Here is an 18006-nt window from a genome sequence, read left to right as displayed (position 1 = left end):
AGATTATGTGGCTCTCTTATTTTGAGTATGTCTCATCAAACCTCATTATTACAGTATGGGACTGTATTCCTTCCCTACAGTAAAAAGAATTAAAATAGTATTCTTTTGTTTCATCTGTAGTTGATATTTACCTGCTTTTACAGGTTTTTATTAGGTAAGGCTGAACAAAGTAGTGGTTTTAGATTCAGCTCTAGCAGGATAGTTGATTCTTAATATTTTTTCTGACAGCTCCTTCTGTGAAGGTTTCGTTTTTTTATAAGCTTTCCTGGGATGCAGTTTAGCCCGCAAGAGGACCGCTGCAGTGAAACTCAGCTGGTGTGTGTGGTCTAACTCATTGCAAGGAGGGGTGGATTGAGATCCATTATGTAAAGCTTCGAAAGTCAACAAGCTGACCTAGAACTGAAACGTGTATTAGTGAAGAGCAGTGTTTTGCATTGCTGAGCAGGTAGGTTGCTGAATTGGAAATGAGCCAGGGTGTCCTCAGGCTCTGGCAGCGAGTGATAGTCTGGTTTGGATGTTGCACATATGGTGCTCAGAATGGTCAGGTTTGCATTTGGTAAGCTGCAGCGTGAGCACCCAATGAGATGGTGCGTTATTCAAAATAGCTGTTTGTTCCCTTGAGTAACCTCTAGGATCTGAAACAAGGTTTGATGCTTCTTTGTGGTATTGGACCAAGAAATAGATTAAAATATCTTTAAGGGATGGTTGAAACAAAAGACTGATTTGGTTTTGTTTTTTTGCATATTATATGTTGATGAAAGACAAAATTTGAGATTTTGTAATAAGCTTTTTGGACTCTGGATTTTGGGCTACTCTAATAGTTTGGTTTATCTTACACTGCGTAAATTATGTTCCTGCAAACTGAATATAACCCTGAATTTGAATCATCAGCTTTCTTCCGTTTGGTATTGATACTCATTTAATACTGCTTTCATGGTGACTTTCAGCATGAAGTTGGGAAGGAGTCAGCAGCAATTTCTTTCACCTGGCCATAGTTGAAGTTTCCTTGGAAAGTTTCATTAACACACTGTCATCTTTTAATAATAGAAACTTAGGAGAATTACTCCAAGCCAAGTAATGTAATGCACTGAGAAGCTTTTCATTTTATATGGTAAGTATTCTGAAGCACTTCAAACTGGTCACTTTTCCATTGTGAGGAGACTTCTACATAATTTTTCATCGAAAATTGTAGTTCCTAGAAATTCTACATCTGCGTGTAGATTACTTGCAGAGCTCCTCTTGTCTTTATTTCTGCTCTGCTGTGGAATTAAAAGAAAAAACCCAACATTTAGTGAATTCTTAAATTAGTTTTATTTTGTTGCTCGCTGTGTATGTAGCAGTAAATAGCAGAGTGGAGTAGCTGGAACATCTGCAGCGCTCTGTGGACAGAAGGCATCCCATGGGTGATTTCTTCCTCCCAGTAGCTACCAATGGGATGCTTCTCAATCACCAGTTCTGTTAGAATTCAAGTCAGAAAAAGTTAATTTCTCTATGCTTTCCCTCCTCCCATCTCCCCCCAAAAAGACATACGTATTCTTGATAGCGTGTTGTCAGCTGGATGGCTGTCTCTGTGGCAACCACAGCTGAAGTTGTTCTTCAGTGTTCAGCCACTGAATGTTTATAGTAATTCCACCTAAGTGTTGGTGTTTTAAATACTAAATAAATAAGCATGTCTTTACTGCTGTGTTAATTTAGAGACACACTGTCAGGTGGTTTTTTTGAATCTAGGTTCCAAAGATTCTCAGCCAGCTGTTAACTGAATGGAAATGCAGTGTTGAAAATAGAATTTGCCTGCTGGCTTATGGGGTATCTACTATTTATTATTTTTCTTCTGGGCATTATTTTTTGCTTGGTGGTGGTTGTTGTTTTGGGTTTTTTATGAGTTTCTTTGTGTATGTGTTTCATTTCTTGTGTGTATGTGTGTTTACCTACAGCATAGCTTGAAACGAGTCACACAGTGATTGAGGGTGGAAAGGATCTCTGGAAGTAACGCGGTCCAACCCCACAGTTCAAGCAGGCTCACCTCGAGCTGGTTGCCCAGGAACATGTTTAGATGGGTTTTGAATAGCTCCAAGGATGGAGACTCCGCCGCCTCCCTGGGCAGCCTGTGCCAGTGCTTAGTCCCCTTCACAGTGCAAAAGTGTTTCCTGATGCTCAGAGGGACCCTCCTGCGTTTTGAGTTTGTGTGCATTGCCTCTGGTGCTGTCACTGGCCACAAACTGAAAAGAGCCTGGCTCTGTCTTCTTTTCATGCTGCCGTCATTTTTTTGCACGCAATGATGAGATTCCCTCTGAGCCCTCTCTTCTCCAGGCTAAGCAGTGCCAGCTTGCTAAGCCTTTCCTCATAATGAAAGATGCTTCAGGACCTTCATCATCTTAGTAGCCCTTTGCTGGACTCTCTTCAGTGATCTCCACTGGAGTCCCTCTGGTCCTGCGGAGGTCAGGACTGGACACAGTACTGCAGCTGTGATCTCACCAGTGCTGAGTAGAGGAGCAGGATCACTTCTTTCAGTCTGCTGCCAGCTTTCCTTCGAATGCAGCCCAGGATACTGTGAGTTGTCTTTGCTAAAAAAACCAAGTTGCTGTCTGTTCAGCCTGGTGTACACGGGACCCCAGGGACCTTCTCTGCAAAGCTGCTTTCCAGCCCATAGGCTTCTGTTGGGCTTGTTCCTCCGCAGGTGCAGGATGTAGATATTCTGTCAGCCCATTTCTCCATCCAGTTAAGGTCCCCCTGGATGGCAGCACAACCCTCTGACATACAACTACTCCATTCTATTTGGTGTCATCTCCAAACTTGCTGAGGTGATGTTGTGCCCCATCATTGACATCATAAATGAAAATGTTAAATAGGCACTCCAAAACTTACAAGTACTCCAAAATTAATCGCCTTGTTTTTTCATCTTCACTCAATATTAATTCCATCAGCCTTGTGCTAACTGTACGTGTGATTCTGTAGTTTGAAGGGAGCACAGTAGTATTCTGTTATTTCTTTCTAGCATCTTTGTAAAATGGTGAGGTGGACAGGTGCAACAACCCCATTACTTGCAAAGTCATACAGATTTTTCATGAAACAGCAGTCTTTTTATATTACATTATTGTCCAGATGGCTAAGTGTATGGTAGAACAGAATTAATAGATGTTGGGGAAATCCACCTCAATGTGGAACAGATCGTAACACTGGCAACCAGTCAAAAAGCCCTCAGAAAGGTTGCAGCTGAAGGACACCACTGTTGGAAACAACAGATGAAGATGTATTCCTGAACTCAAGAAGGAAACACAGAGGATGCATTATTGTATGGAATGATTAGATGACTGACTAATGAGCCTTGAGGGGCAAGGGAATTGGCTACAAAAGCAGTTAGATAACCAACTGACATCCCAATGTACTCTGTATAAACATTAAACTCTTACCATGTTTAGTTGGCAAAGCGAAACAAGTGGCATTTAAGCAGGCAAGACAAACTCTTACAGGGATAAAGCCTGCGTTAAACAGATTGTTCTGCCGAAAGTGTGTTAGGAAAAGCTTTTCTTTGTCAGAAGGTGTGATAACATATTGTAGTACTAGCATTGTAAGTCACTATGCACAGTTTTTGTTCCATATTCTGGATACAATACTGCATTAAAACCCATACTCTGCTTTAAGCAGTCTATTGTTGCATACTGTTAGGTATGAATGGCAAGGTTATTTTTTCTTCCTTTTTTCCCCCTCCAGTGACAAAACTACTGCATAACTGTCCAGATTTGAGTAACGGAATCTGATGAACCATTTCATACGTGTTTCTGTAACATGACATCTTTTAAGTGCTCTAAGATAAGTGGTGGTCACTTTGGGTCCCAAGCTGTATAGTCAGCCTGTCCCTGTGAGCCTTCAGGAGAGGGGAAGCCGACTACAGAAGCAATTAAATGAACAGTTGCCGTTTTGCCAAAGTGATTTTTGAAGTGACTTTATTGATTGAAGGGTTCTGTCTTGCTTAGTAACTTATAACTATACAATGTGAAAGGTCTCTCGGCAAGATGGAACAAAAGGTATTCCTTCAAGCTTAAATGGTTTAACAATTTTATGTGGATTCTGTTAACATATAGCTTCAGTATACAAAGATCTTGACCTTGTGTGGTTAGAGGAGGGAGTTTCATGGGTTTTCTACACTGCCAGTGGGGACTTTTCCTACAGGAGGGAACTGACATGAATATTTTGCTTAGGTTTCTCTTTCCAATATACTTTCAAATTAATTTTGCAATGGCTGTAAACTGGAGAGGGGCAGATTTAGAACAGACATTAGGAAGAGTTTCTTCATGATGAGAGTGGGGAGGCCCTGGCCCAGGTTGCCCAGGGAGGTTGTGGCTGCCCCATCCCTGGAGGTGTTCAAGGCCAGGTTGGATGGGGCTTGGAGCCCCCAATCCAGTGGGAGGTGTCCCTGCCTATAGCAGGGGGTGGGACTGGATGGGCTTTAGGGTCCCTTCTAATCCAAACTATTCTATGATTCTATTTGGTAGAGTGCTTCATTTGTAGCACCACTCGATGAAGCAACAGCTTTGGAATTCTATTGTCAGGTAAATCTGGGGAAGCCTGTCAAGGTCAGGTAGGGATTTGAAAGGCAGTCCTAGGGAACCAAAGCTGAAATGTTTGTAGTATTTTAAGAGCAAAACTAGTTTTTCTGATAATATTGCTAGGAGCATTGTTCAGCATTGTTTTCAGTAAATCTCAAGCAAGCTTTTCTGCGTAGAGGTGCTGAAAGTGTCACTGACTTCTTTTTTTCCTGATAAATGTGTGCAGCTAAAGGAGGCTTCTTTAAGAAAGTGGTAATTTGTAGGTTATCTATTGCAGTTGTAACTGTGGATGGCATGGAGCTGAGATAGGTGTTTGAAGCAAGTGGTTTATCTCCTCTGTAACTAACTGGTAGGAAATAAATTAGGTAGGGGTTGTTTGTTTTTTGGGTTTTTTCTTCAAGAGTAATTACAAGCACTTCTTAAACACGTTGAGTAATGTTTAAATTGCTATCGGAAGATCATGCTTGGTCTATTAAGACAATGTAAAATTAATCATGTATTCATTTCTCATTTACCTCATTAATCAGATTTGAAGGTCCACATACTTGGTACTTGCAGTTTACAATATGTACTACTGAACCTCTACAATATTGTTATAGTCCTGGTTTCTGAAAAGGGTAAGAATTTTAGGTTTTTGATCTGAAAGAGCTTTATTGTGAAGTGACGTATCTGGCTTTAGAGACAGAGGTGGGATTGGTACATCTGAAATGAATTAATTATGTATAAGGACTGATACCAGCTTTGCCTCATGAGTTGGCCTTACTATTTAGCCTGAAGCAGAAGCAAGAAACACACAAAGAAGAAAGGTTGTTAAGGTAGAAAGTTAAATATTTAATACTAGCCTTTGTGCTGTACATTCTCCTTTTGCTGTATTCATGGAAATATGTTTTGGAACTGAAGGAAAATGTTATTTATATTAGAGTAGTGGCAGAAAGGGCATTCTTGATTGAGGCATCAAACACTGGACTTTATAAAAGGCATGAGAGGAAATTTCTGGATTAGCCTTAAAATTTTCAGTTTTACCATGCCTTTTCTATTGGTTTTTCTGGGTCTCATTTTGGTTTTCATTTGGGATTTGTCTGTAACAGCCCTTTTTTTCCTTTCATTTTCATGATTAGGTAGATAACCATGTAGCAATAAGGGGTTTCCCTTATTGTTTTCCCAGTAGCAGTTTTATTTTTTCAAGCCCTCTGACATTTATCCCATCAGACACAACATGTTGGATGTTGTATGACTCATTCTGTCATTAAATTTTTTTTTTTCAGCCTATTGGGTACAAAAATACCCACTTTAATTCCTGTTTTCTGTGCCAAACAGGAACTGGGTATTACACAAAGGAAAGGGTTTGGAGTAGAATGGATCTTTAAGTGAAAACAAGAGAACTTGTTAAAAAAATCTAAACTGAAGTATTTTCTTTTGTCACCCTGGATAATGTGGTTAGAGCATTATGGTACGTCTGAGATTTTTATTATCTGATTTGTCAGTGATGAGCAAAGATAAAAGCATGCCTACCTGTTTGCAAGCGTGTGTATTTCAGCACTGTCACACCTGTGTCCTGGGCTGAGGATCCTTCAGGCTGTGTTGAAGGGTCGATACTGTTTCAAGGCTTTTGGTACTCATCTGAAAACAAGAACTAGGCACGGATTCAGGTGTTTTGTTCTTCAAAGAAGAAAGAAAAAAAAAAAAAGTCATTATGAAGCTTGGTGTTTTTCTCTTTGGAAGATTCTTATGTTTTTAAATAAGTTCTGATGTTTGCATCTCGCTGCCTTCTCACGAAGATGGAGTAAGATCTTGCCAAGTTTGCATGGGTCCAGTATTTTAATCTGTGTTCCAGGGCCTCTGCTTTACTGCACACACTGTCTCAGATAAATACAACGCTTAATGTCTTCTACAGACCTGCGTGAAATCTGGTGCTAGGTTTTTCTTTTAAGTCCTTGCATATGAAGAAGATATTTTAAAGACTTTCTGGAAATAAGCTTTACTGCCAACGCCTGTGTCTCGTTTCGCTGAGTTTTAAAGTGTATTCAGTGACTGAAGGAAGCAGGGGGGATGTCCTGATCACAACTCTGTTTTGTGTTGGATCCATGTCAGAAATCTAAATCTAATTTTGCTGGTTTTAAATGAGAGACAGTTAAAAATATACCCACATGCGTATATTTTTGGGTTTTTTTTTTCCTTCAAGAATAATTACATGCACTTCTTAAACACGTTGAGTAATGTTTAAATTGCTATCAGAAGATCATGCTTGGTCTATTAAGACAATGTAAAATTAATCATGTATTCATTTCTCATTTACCTCATTAATCAGATTTGAAGGTCCACGTACATATATATGTTCACACTTTGTTTCCATGTTCACACTTTTTTCCCTTCTTATTCAGAACTTGGAAAAAAAATGGAAGTGCCTGTATACTGAATGCTACCAAATGCAGCTGAATAACCACTTCTTCAAAAAATCATTTGTGTAACAAGAAAAGTCTTGCCCCAAAGTTTGGAAAGATGAATAGTATGGGAACTAAACCTGATGCAGTACTTGCTTCCCTGGGCTGAACAGTCGACTCCAGTGTTTCTGGTAGGCTTGGCAAGCAGATACCATGAAGAGCTGCTTGGAACACTTGCTAGTTTTTCAAAAGAGTTGGTTTTAGGTTGCTTTTGCTTGAGACAGAACTGATCTGCCTTAAGCAGATATTGTAGGCAAGAGTGGTAAAAGAAAGAAATATGAAGCTTAGGGAAAACTATTTGTAAATGAATTAAACTTTTTTCCTGATTGTTTGCTGAATTCATGGGCAAAGCTTTTAAGAAAGCCAGTTCATCAGCCAAACTGAACAGAATGCTAAACCAGTAGTTTAACAACAATATTGTTAAAAGTATGTTTTAGCTTACATAGCATATACAGTGTAATTCTGTATTTTTTTTAAAGTGTAAAAATCTCCTCAGGGGTGTAAGAAATATGCTGCAACTTCACTTATCTTTCCAATTGACTTAACCTGGTATGTATAAAACATTTAAAACTGGAGTTGTACTTCTTTTAAGCCTGAAGAGAACAGGAGGTAAGGTAATTGGGCTCAGCTGTCCCTCCTATAACGTCCTTCATAGCTTCTCTAGTAGCAATCACATCAGGGCTAAAGTGCAGCTGATCCTTATGTGTCTGCATCACAGAAGGAGAAGCTGAGCATCATATTTGCATAACCTAAGTAATGTTTTGTACATAGGAATAGAAAAGGTCAGTGTCAAAGTAGGATGTCTGAAGAGTTTTGTTTACTGAGTGCGGATTTGGCAAGTGGAATGTAGGGCCAAACCCTGTCTTTGCTGTATGCCAGTGGAAGAGGAGACTGCAAGAAGATTGAGCTTCAGGTGTTCTGACTTTCAGCTGGTGTAAAAATTGCCTGTAGTTTCCTTAGACACAGGTGAAGCTGTGTTGGCTAACGGCAGCTGAAGAGCCGGTTTGGTGGTCTGTGGCTGAAGGTGTTAGTTTTGTAGTGTTGGTGTTGTTTCCCTTCCAGTGCACATCTTCAAGAGCAGCCGTAGGGCACAATGAAAGCTCGTTTTTAAACATAGTAATTTTGATTTTTATCCTGTAAGTAACAGCTTATTTTTGGAGCGACTTTTAGTGTGGTTAAGTAATCTGAGACTCTGGTTTAGCATTGAATGGAGTGCCAAAGTGCTTCACTGAATCAGGACCTCATCTGGATTCCCCAAACTAGAACTGCGAACGTCAGCTACAGCTGAGTGAGTATGGGCATAAGTTCTTATGCATTTTATCAGCACTTCTCTGTCGGAGTTCAGGAAAGTAGGGCGATGTAACGTGAGGAGTCAGGTTCTCTGGGCATAAGTGCATTTGTGTTTGGCTGGTTCTTTATATCAAGAAAAGGTAGAGATAAATGTGTTACCAGATTATAAGCCTCCTACATTAGAGTTTGCAGATCTTTGTGCAGTATTTTCAAGAGAAAAGAATATATTCATCAAGGATCTTCCTGTAATTTGTAGTCCCGCCCAGTGGAAGCAACAACAGATTAAGTACATAATATTATGATATTTTATCAGTTTGTTTTTCATGCTTTTGTATAAAGTTAATGTATAGTTTACGTTGTAAGCCTTCCAGGGGTGTTATGATTCTTGGAGAAAGAAAACCCCAAACCTCGCTTTCCCACAAACCTGGATGGTGTTACAGAGTAACTGAGATTGCAAAGTAATGGGCTTACAGGATATGTTCTAATGATATTTCTGCTTTGATTTAAGTATATAACTTGCTTACAACTTGAGTGTTGCAGTTTAGCGCGTGCGATGAATTGCTTCATGGAGAAAAGATTATATTGCAGTCTAACAAATAGTAGAGAAATCACAATTGAGCAATGTGTTTTAATCCTTAAATGCTAATAATGTGCTTTCAAAGACCCAGAGGAAGCCTATGTAATTAGAAAATTGGAAAATATTTACTGAAGTGTTTTCTACCTAATTTTCCTGTTATGCTTGCGTTAAATCTGAAGGACGATTACTGGATAGAGGTAACATTAATAGAATGATGGAGAATTGATCATAAACCCTGGTATTTCTTTAGAATAAAATATTTGTGTCCTGCAGCTACAAAAGGGAATGCCAGAAGCTTCAAATATTTTAAGGAAAATCAGTTTTGAGATACAGGTAAGCGTATCGATAGGTATTATTGGATTCAATGCTCTCGGAGGTCTTTTCCAACCTCGTGATTCTATGTAAGTAGCAGGAGGTGTAATGGACCTTATGATCATTAGTTATGTCAGTTCAGAGCCAAGTCTTCTAGTAGAGTGCTTTTTTTCTTGGATTTTTTTCCTCATGTTTCCTTTGAAGTACTTTTTATAGGTAACGTATATTAAAATTAGAAATGTGTCAGCACTGTATGGTAACAGGGTCATTGTCTAAGTAATGTGTGTTTCATGAGAGCAGTCGACTTAAGGATCACTTATTCAACACTTGAGGGGCATTTAACTATAATTTTAGGGTTGAAAAGAGTGCCCTGAGGTATGCAATAATTTGATAGAATAAAAAAGATTGTTATGTGGTGAGTATAAAATTATAATGATTTCACCTGGTGTTTACTGATGAAGGACAATTTAGTTCTGTGGGGGAGCTGATTCTCCAAATTTCTGGCATAAATGATCATGTGCTATACATAGTCTTTATATTATTTATTGCTTTAGTAGCAACTGCTGTGTGTCAGAGCGCCACAGAACAGACGCTTCATTGGCAGATTCACTCTGAACAATAGATAATGAAATGAGGGAACTTTTGTTTTTTCAGCTTCTGCAATAGTGGGGGCATATTATAGTCTACATTTTTTTATTTATTTATTTATTCTTAAAACCTTCAGTCGGAGCCTTGCTAGCGAAGGGTTGAGGTCTTTTCTCTTTTTGAACAAGCTTAGGTTTAATAAATATGCTTTCTGTGCTACAACCTGTAGCTTCTGCTATCATATGCTCAGTAATAAATACAAGGACAACTTGTTTACTTCCTATTTAAGTCAGTCATTAATTCAATTGTATTTTTTTTTGTAGGTGGGAATTCTTTTCTTTTGCTTCTTTCCCTGCCCCCTCCCCCCATTAGAATTAGACCTGAGCTCTTCCAGTGGTTCCCATTTTTCTTGCAGAACTATGGCTAATATTCCTGGAAAAGCGCTCATAAAAGATTTAGGTCCTGTACAGACAGACTCTAAGCGTCTTAGTCTCAGGCTTCCAGTTTTGACTTTAAAAAATGTTATCTTAGCTTTCCTGTGGTGCCTGAAATTGTCTGGCTGTGGGAAGTTGCCGTATTTTTGATGTGTATGTGAATGTGGATGCTTTATCATAGAATGCTGGTTTGTGTAGGGAGGGACCTATAAAGGTCAGCTTGTCCAACCCCAGCCTTGGTGATTTCACGTCTGTGGCCAAGCTGGGAACAAAGATCTACGTACTTTTATAAGGAAACTATGTAAGAGCTGGGGTTGTTTAGCCTGGAGAAGAGGAGGCTGAGAGGAGACCTTATTGCTCTCTACAACTGCCTGGAAGGAGGTTGTGGAGAGGAGGGACATGGGCTCTTCTCCCAAGTGACTGAGGACAGGACAAGGGGGAATGGCCTGAAGCTCCACCAGGGGAGGTTCAGGCTGGATATCAGAAAAAAATTCTTCACGGAAAGAGTCATCGGGCACTGGCAGAGGCTGCCTAGGGAGGGGGTCGAGTCGCCTTCTCTGGAGGTGTTTAAGGAATGGGTTGATGAAGTGCTTAGGGACATGGTTTAAGGGAGTGTTAGGAATGGTTGGACTCAATGATCCAGTGGGTCCTTTCCAAGCTGGTGATTCTATGATTCCATGAAACCTTACGGTAGCGGGGCTGGTGTGGTATTTTCTGTGTATGCAGCAGAGCTGAATTATTGTTTTTCTCAGAAGCTCTTACTTCTAGGAATGTTTTGGGGCGTTCTTTTTCTCTGGCTGGAAGAAATGAATGTGATATTTGCAGTTCTTATTCCTGCTGTAGCCTGCTGGCTTGAATGTTTCTCCAGGGGAGTGGATGGAAAGTACACACCTTCTCTTGGTGGAAAACCGTTAAACTTGCATTGCATTATAATTCTCCATAGAAAGATCCTAATTCAAGTAGACTTATCAACAGTGGTGTGCTCCCTCCTCCTGTTGAAGCTGTGTTAGTGGTGCTTGGATTGGCACTGGTTGGATTTTTAAGGGTGTGTGTTTGTATGGTAAACCAGCAAATGCTCAAAAAGTATAACTTTGTGGAGTTCGAACCATGCCTTTTAGGACAAAAAGAGTTCTGGTCCCTTTTGTCAAGATAAAATTGTGTAATATCTGGTGGTTTTATTCAAAGTAAAAGATAGAAACTCGACTGTGGTACTGTGATGCCTACTGAGGTGGCAGCGTTTTCTGCTGTACCTGTCTTGTCTTTCACAATGTATCTTCATCACAACTTTCGTCTTGTCTAGCCAAATAGAACATTATAAAAAGAAAAGTGGCAAATACTTTCATCCAGAATATATTACATCCTGTACCTAGGAGCTGTCTCGTAAAAGGATAGTTATTTATTTTTGTCTCCTGGGCAGAGAGGGGATTTCAACATGGATTTCTTAATTGCTGGTTAAGTGCTTTAACCACAATACTGATGCACAGCTTTTTTGGGGGGTGAGCAGCTGAGTTATGAAAGTTTCAATGAATCCTTAGCCACTGTCCCGGGGGAAGGGGGGGGGGGGGGGGGGCGAGTTGTAAAATTTAGTAGTATCTCTCTATATTCAGAAAGTGAAATTGTTAGACAAATATATGACATACCTTTTAATAGAAAGATGTATATATTCTTGTTTATAATCTATATGTAGAAAGGCTGTATCATTACAAACCCTTATTGGTTAAGGAAGGCGTTGCATGGCCTTTTATGTGTTTTAATCTCACTTGTACTGGTATGTATAAAAGTTGTGAATGGCAGTGTGCATGTTGCATATAATTATTAACTTGCAATTTCTTTTTCTCAGTGCTTATGTCAAGGAAAACAGATTTTAGGTTTTAAGAATCAAAATTATATGGATGGAAAAACTCACAGAAATGTCATAGTGGTGTGGTTGTAGAGTAGAATTTAACTCAAAATATCTTGCATCAAATGCAAATAAATAGATCTGTAACTGGATTCACAGATCATATAAATGACTGATTGATTAATTTGTGACTGCCGACTGTAAAACAAATCAGAAATAAAATCTGGGAGAAAACCCCAGGCAGACTCTGCAATGCAATATTGGATTGCTTTGTTGGAGAAAGACTGACTTTTTTTTTTTTTTTCCCCTCTTATTTTTTTCTGCATTTTACCATTCAACTTCAAAACTGGATAAATTTATTTTGTAACCATCCCGCATAGGTACTGTTGTTCTTTCAGTATTTTGATAGGAGAACAGCACTGTCTGCGCCTGGTGGCAAGTCTTAGTGCCAGAGTAAGGGACTGTGAAGAGGAAAACATCAGGACAGACCCCCAGCTCTCCTGCTCTTGCCTGATTAGTTTTTTTTAACTGGTTAAGAAGCAACTACCTAGTCACTAATAGGTCCAACTTGGTTCCATTGCTGAATCAGTGCTGATGCTACTCGTCGTCAGTGCAGGGACGGGTATGGGAGGAAGGGTGACAGATGAATGCTGTGAAAATAAACTGTTTATTGGTAGTTACCTAGAAATGTGGCAGCACTTTGTCCCAAGCCCAGAAATAACAAGGACAGAGGGCTTTGCTGCTTTTCTGTCCATGCTGTGTCTCTACCTGAGAAAGAAAAAGGTCCAGAAGGAGCTGCTAAGTTCTCCCTTTAACTGGTGACAAAGTATGGTTTTTACAGCACTTAAGTAGTAAGGAAATGCTACCAACTCCTTCGTCTTTCAGGTGGAGTAATTGTGAAGTTGCATGGTTGCTTTTGAAGGATCTAGAAAGAGATCTCTATGCGAAAGCCACTGATCTCCTGCAGAAGCCACTGAAGGAACGTGCTACATCTAATATGTTTGGCTATATTGCCTCTGATTTCCATCCACAGATCCCATCCAAGGCAGGAATCGGAACTTAATATTCCGTTGCCGTCTAGTTACATTAGCCACTTGTGGCCATTTGTTTCCCAGTTCCATCTAGCTGATTTTCTTCACAGTGGATGAAGAACGCTGTCACTTATTTATGCCTTGTCTTTGAGCAGTGGACGTCTGTGCAGTGACCGTAAAGATACTGAATTTAAACCTTGTTAATCACAATGTTTGTTGTCCATATGGTTCTGCTTTGTACAGTCAGTTCTATTTTGTTCAATGTCACTTCCTAGGTTCTCTTTTTAGTTCTAATGTAGAAGAATTGTAATGTTGTATTTTAGAACAAAACATGCAAGCTTAGTCTGATATTCAGCTTTTGTTATTTAATCCTTTCTCCTTGATTTGGGCTTGAAGGTCTTTCTGTTCATGTTATTTCTGACAGTTCTGACTATTTTTCTAGAACTTCCAATATTAATTCAGAAAATGTTCTTAATTTAAAACATCTTACTTATCCTGTGCTGTGTAATATATTTTGTTTAAAGCACTTAAAACATTTTTGAGAAAAGTCGTCTTTATTTACAACTAAAACAACAAAACAATGTTTCAAGCATCTAAAATGTTGCTCTTATTTTTGTTTTATCTGACCTGTGCTGACCGGTGTCTGAGAGAGATGGGGTTTGTATGGATATGCCACATAGCTGTAGTTTTTTTATATAAATGATTAATTTCTTGCTATGTTTGTGTCCTTTTAGTTTTACTCTTTAATGCTGGAGGTACAGAAGAGGAATTTTTATCTTCCAAAAAGTATATGCACTTCTGGTGATCATGAGCCATGGTGGTGTTTTGACAATGCTAAGCCAGAGTCTGCACCTGCTTTTTATTTTTTACTTGAACAGGGAAGCTTTTATTTTTACCTTTGCTTTGGAGAATCAATGTGATTCTTTTGGAATGGTCAGTAATCCATGAAAGAAGAAATAGGTGTAACCCATGCAGGATGTGTATTTTTAGGCCATAATGTACTGAGAGCAGAATTAGTTTTTCTTTCCAGTTCTCAGTCTTTTAAAACATTTAACAACCAGCAGGAAAGTGTTATAAACTGTTTTTACATTTTGATCGGTAATATGTAAAGGATAGTTCGGTCAATTTGACATAATAGTGTTAGCGCTCTCTTTAGTACTGAGTGCTTCAGATGTATTTCAATCCATATTCCTCTCTTTAATACATTAGGTGTGTTAAGAATGGAAGACGTTAGTTTGAATTCTGGCAAGATATGACAGTAGTTTCTGGGCAGAGGCAGTGGGTTGGTCACTGTTTTGCATCCAGGCAGGTGGGTGCCCATGTTCCTGCTCGCTGCTGGTTGCTTCCATTAAAGGCAGAGGTTGGGAACAGTCTCGCTCTAATGCATATCCCCCTCCATTTTTAGGAAAATGGTATATTGTCAGGGCACAGCAGGGAGCTTAGCATCGCTGCAGCTAGCGCCATACCTAGGCTGTGAATAAACTGACTTCATCTTCTTTTGCTATTGATCCATCAGCTTTCATGCAAGTGCTAAATTCATCCTTAAAAAAATAATTAGCTCCAGTGCCTTGGCAGAATTCCAAGTAGGCAATTACATTCTGCGTGCTTAAAACTACCCCCTGTAGTTACAATTGGATAACTTATAGTGACAGATGATTGTGTGTTTTGTGATATGTTTTCGGTGTGGCTTTTTATCAGTGTGAAGTCTGCTGTAATGCCGCAAATACCTCGCACTGCAAGAACCAATTGACCAGGATGGCTTATTAGCATGACAAAGAAAAGTGTCTATGGAAAATATCTCCCCAATAGTTCCAAGACAAAAGAAGAAAGATTTAGATGTTCCTTGCGTGCTTCAAAATTTTGAAGGCAATATCTGTAATGGGCTTTTAGGACTCTGTGCATTGATACATAAGAGAAGAGCAAAACTGAACCTTGCTTGTTTAGTAGAACCTGCTATTAATTATGGACTGAGGACAGGCATTTAAAATGGTTGAGAAAATAGAGGGAAGGTACTGCTTTTGTTCGATTTGAAAAACTTTGGGTTCGATTTGATGTTGGATTATATCAAAAGTATTGTTTAATAGAAGAAAAGATAGGTATGGAATAAAGTATATCTGAGCTTATGGTTCACTTTCCAGGGTAGCAAATAATTGAAAACTTGTCTTCCTCCCTCCTCTCCCTTCCCCTTTCTTTTGACAGAGAAAATGCAATTTATAGTCTAATTTTATATCTAGCTTGTATCTGGTATTAAATAGCTTAAAGTGATCGAGAGAGAATTTTGATTTATAGATATTTGATGATGCAGTAGATGATTAAAAAAAAGATTCTTATGTAGGGTGAGATCAAACTCCCTTATCCTTCCACGGATGAAAGAGCAAAGCTGTGTTTTGTTAAAGCAAATCATCTGATCGAAAAGGTCTAATGCATTCTCTGGTTATTTAAATTTTGTGATCTTTGGTGAGAGAGGTGAAAGGGAGTTTTCCCATTCCACGAGCTTGCTCTTCATTACTGATATAGATACTGAAAAAGGCTGGCATGGTCTACACATCGAGTGCTTGCAATTATATACTGTCAATGAAACATTAAGAAAATGACACAGAATAAAAAATGAGGTTAGCAGCCGATCTGAGGACTCTTCTCTTCTGTTTTGTCTTCTGATAATGGAAAACCATACCTGTTTTAGGAGATCTCTTTATGAGGTGAAAATATGGCATCTCTGGCCCGAGTTGCAGGGTTAGCTAACTGTCCAAATCGAAATATGAGGAACTAATAATTTTAGTCTTTCCAGCTCAGGAGTTTGAGTCGGTCCTTTCCTAATCATGAAATTGACTTGGAATGTAGCAAGTATGTGTTTGGAAGAGTTTCTTCTTCCTTTTTTTTTGGAGATTATAGTAGAATTTTTAGGCAGTTCTTGTTCCATATCTATGCCTCCTCTGTCTGAAATACAAGAGATCAACTTTGCAGTTGTGTTACCAAGACTTAGGCTGTTTTGCATTTTATGAACAGCATAAAATAAATAATCTTATTGCCCTTGGTAATTATGACAGTCGGGAATATTCAGCTGAACAAGGCGGGGAAATTTGCTGTTGGCAAGTTCCATATAGTCCTCATTTGGATGGTGTTGCTGGTTGTAAAAGCTCCTAGAAACAAAACAAGAACAATGTTGAGAATAACATATGAGCTCAGATGCTTAATGTACATTTAGGGATTTGATTATTGCCTTTGCCTTTATTTCTCTTTTTCAGTTCTCTGTATGTTTTGTTCTGTTTGTAAGCAGTAAAACCTGTCTGGAAATTGAGAGGCAGTTTATCACGCAGCGTCTATTTTCAAGTTGAGTATTATTTAGGAAATTATCAGAATAGCTGCTCTTTATTTCTGGTGTGGATCTTTGGTATGAATTCCCATGTACTTTAAAGAAGCAAACACAGAATGTGCACTCATCTAAGAGCTTCATCCCAAGTAGTTTTAAGTTTTTTGCTACATCTCATTATGCATGCTCCTATAATTTAATAAATTCTCCCTCCAGTTAGCATTACTGGTACAGCTTTAGTAGTGTGATTTAATGACTTAATGACATCGTAATAGTAATTCATTCAACATTTGGTTTGTATTTGAAGTAACAATTTCTGTCTTTTTCCTTTTTCTAAACATCAGTCTAATAATTCAGAGGTAAACAATTGGGAGAAAAACCTGAAGCCAATTTTGGTTTTGATATGGTTTTCTTTTTGCAAGGTTTGATTTATTACGCTTTTTCTGTCCTTAGTAACATCTTTGATTTCATTTCAGTTTCATTTCAGAATGATGAGAGTTGTGGTTACCTCTTGCTGTGGAGATTTAGTGTTGTCTTGGTGGCATTCTGCATGCTTTAGGACCTAAAATAGCTTGTATGTGTGTAGCCATTTTCTCTCTTGTATTTTTGCTTTATCAGTTTTTCCTTTCCTTCGGAAATTGTCTTTGCGCCTCTTTATGGCAACATTAAGCACTTTGAGAAATGATGATCTCCGTTTTACATTTTGAACTGGATTATATCACAAAGCATTTTTTTCTGCTTGCTATCGATATATCAGTTGTTTCTCACCAAGTTTCAAGTTAGTCTTTGCCAAGGTAGGGTATGGTATACCAGCTTTGGAAGGCATATGTTCTATGGTACTTCTAAGTCTTCCACTTAGTGGCACCTGTTCCTACTCCAATAGGATGCACTGGATGTGATAGTTATCTTGAATGCAGCTGGAGATGGGCACCACAAGAAGGTACTGATTGATAGAGGCTGAAAACTCTTCATCCCTGATTTGCAGGAACCGTAGTGCTCTATATATGCTAGCGATGGATTCATACCTATCTCTTCTTAAATACAAAAGAGGTTTTTTTAACGGCAAAATAACAGTGATCATCTGTGATTCTTACTGTGGTCTCTACTACTTTATTGCTTATTCTCACTTCTGGGGTGCCTCAGAAACATTGCCTTTTGCAGTGAAGGATGCAAGTGGGCTGTGGTTATCTTGTCATTTATTCTTCCTCTGTACATAGACTCGGGGCAGCTAAGACTGTTGTTCCCATTCTGATAGAGCAAGACACATACATACCTACCGTGGAATCCCTTGCTTATATAATTTAGAAGAAGCGCGTTTATTGCTGGTTAAATAGTTGTAAAGATTGAATATTGCTCAATGAAGTACTGACTGCCTGTGTTTGTTATAAAACCTCTCCTGTGGGACCTCACTTCAGCTTTAGAGATTGGTTCAGAGTGGAAAAGGCATTCCAGCGCCACGGGCTTTCCAGGGACTTTTGCTTCTGAGACTGCAGTTAGCAAGGGTTTTTTTGAGTCCTAGAGTGATACATTACTTGCACAAGTTGTATTGAAAACTTGGTTGTGACGTGCAAACCGGTGATTGATTTTTAGTCAAAAGATGACAAAGTAGGGAATATCAATTGAGAAAGAACTATATGTG

This window comes from Cuculus canorus, chromosome W, assembly GCF_017976375.1.
Source record: "Cuculus canorus isolate bCucCan1 chromosome W, bCucCan1.pri, whole genome shotgun sequence".
NCBI classification, from domain to species: Eukaryota; Metazoa; Chordata; class Aves; order Cuculiformes; family Cuculidae; genus Cuculus; species Cuculus canorus.
Note: the sequence above shows the minus strand (reverse complement) of the source record.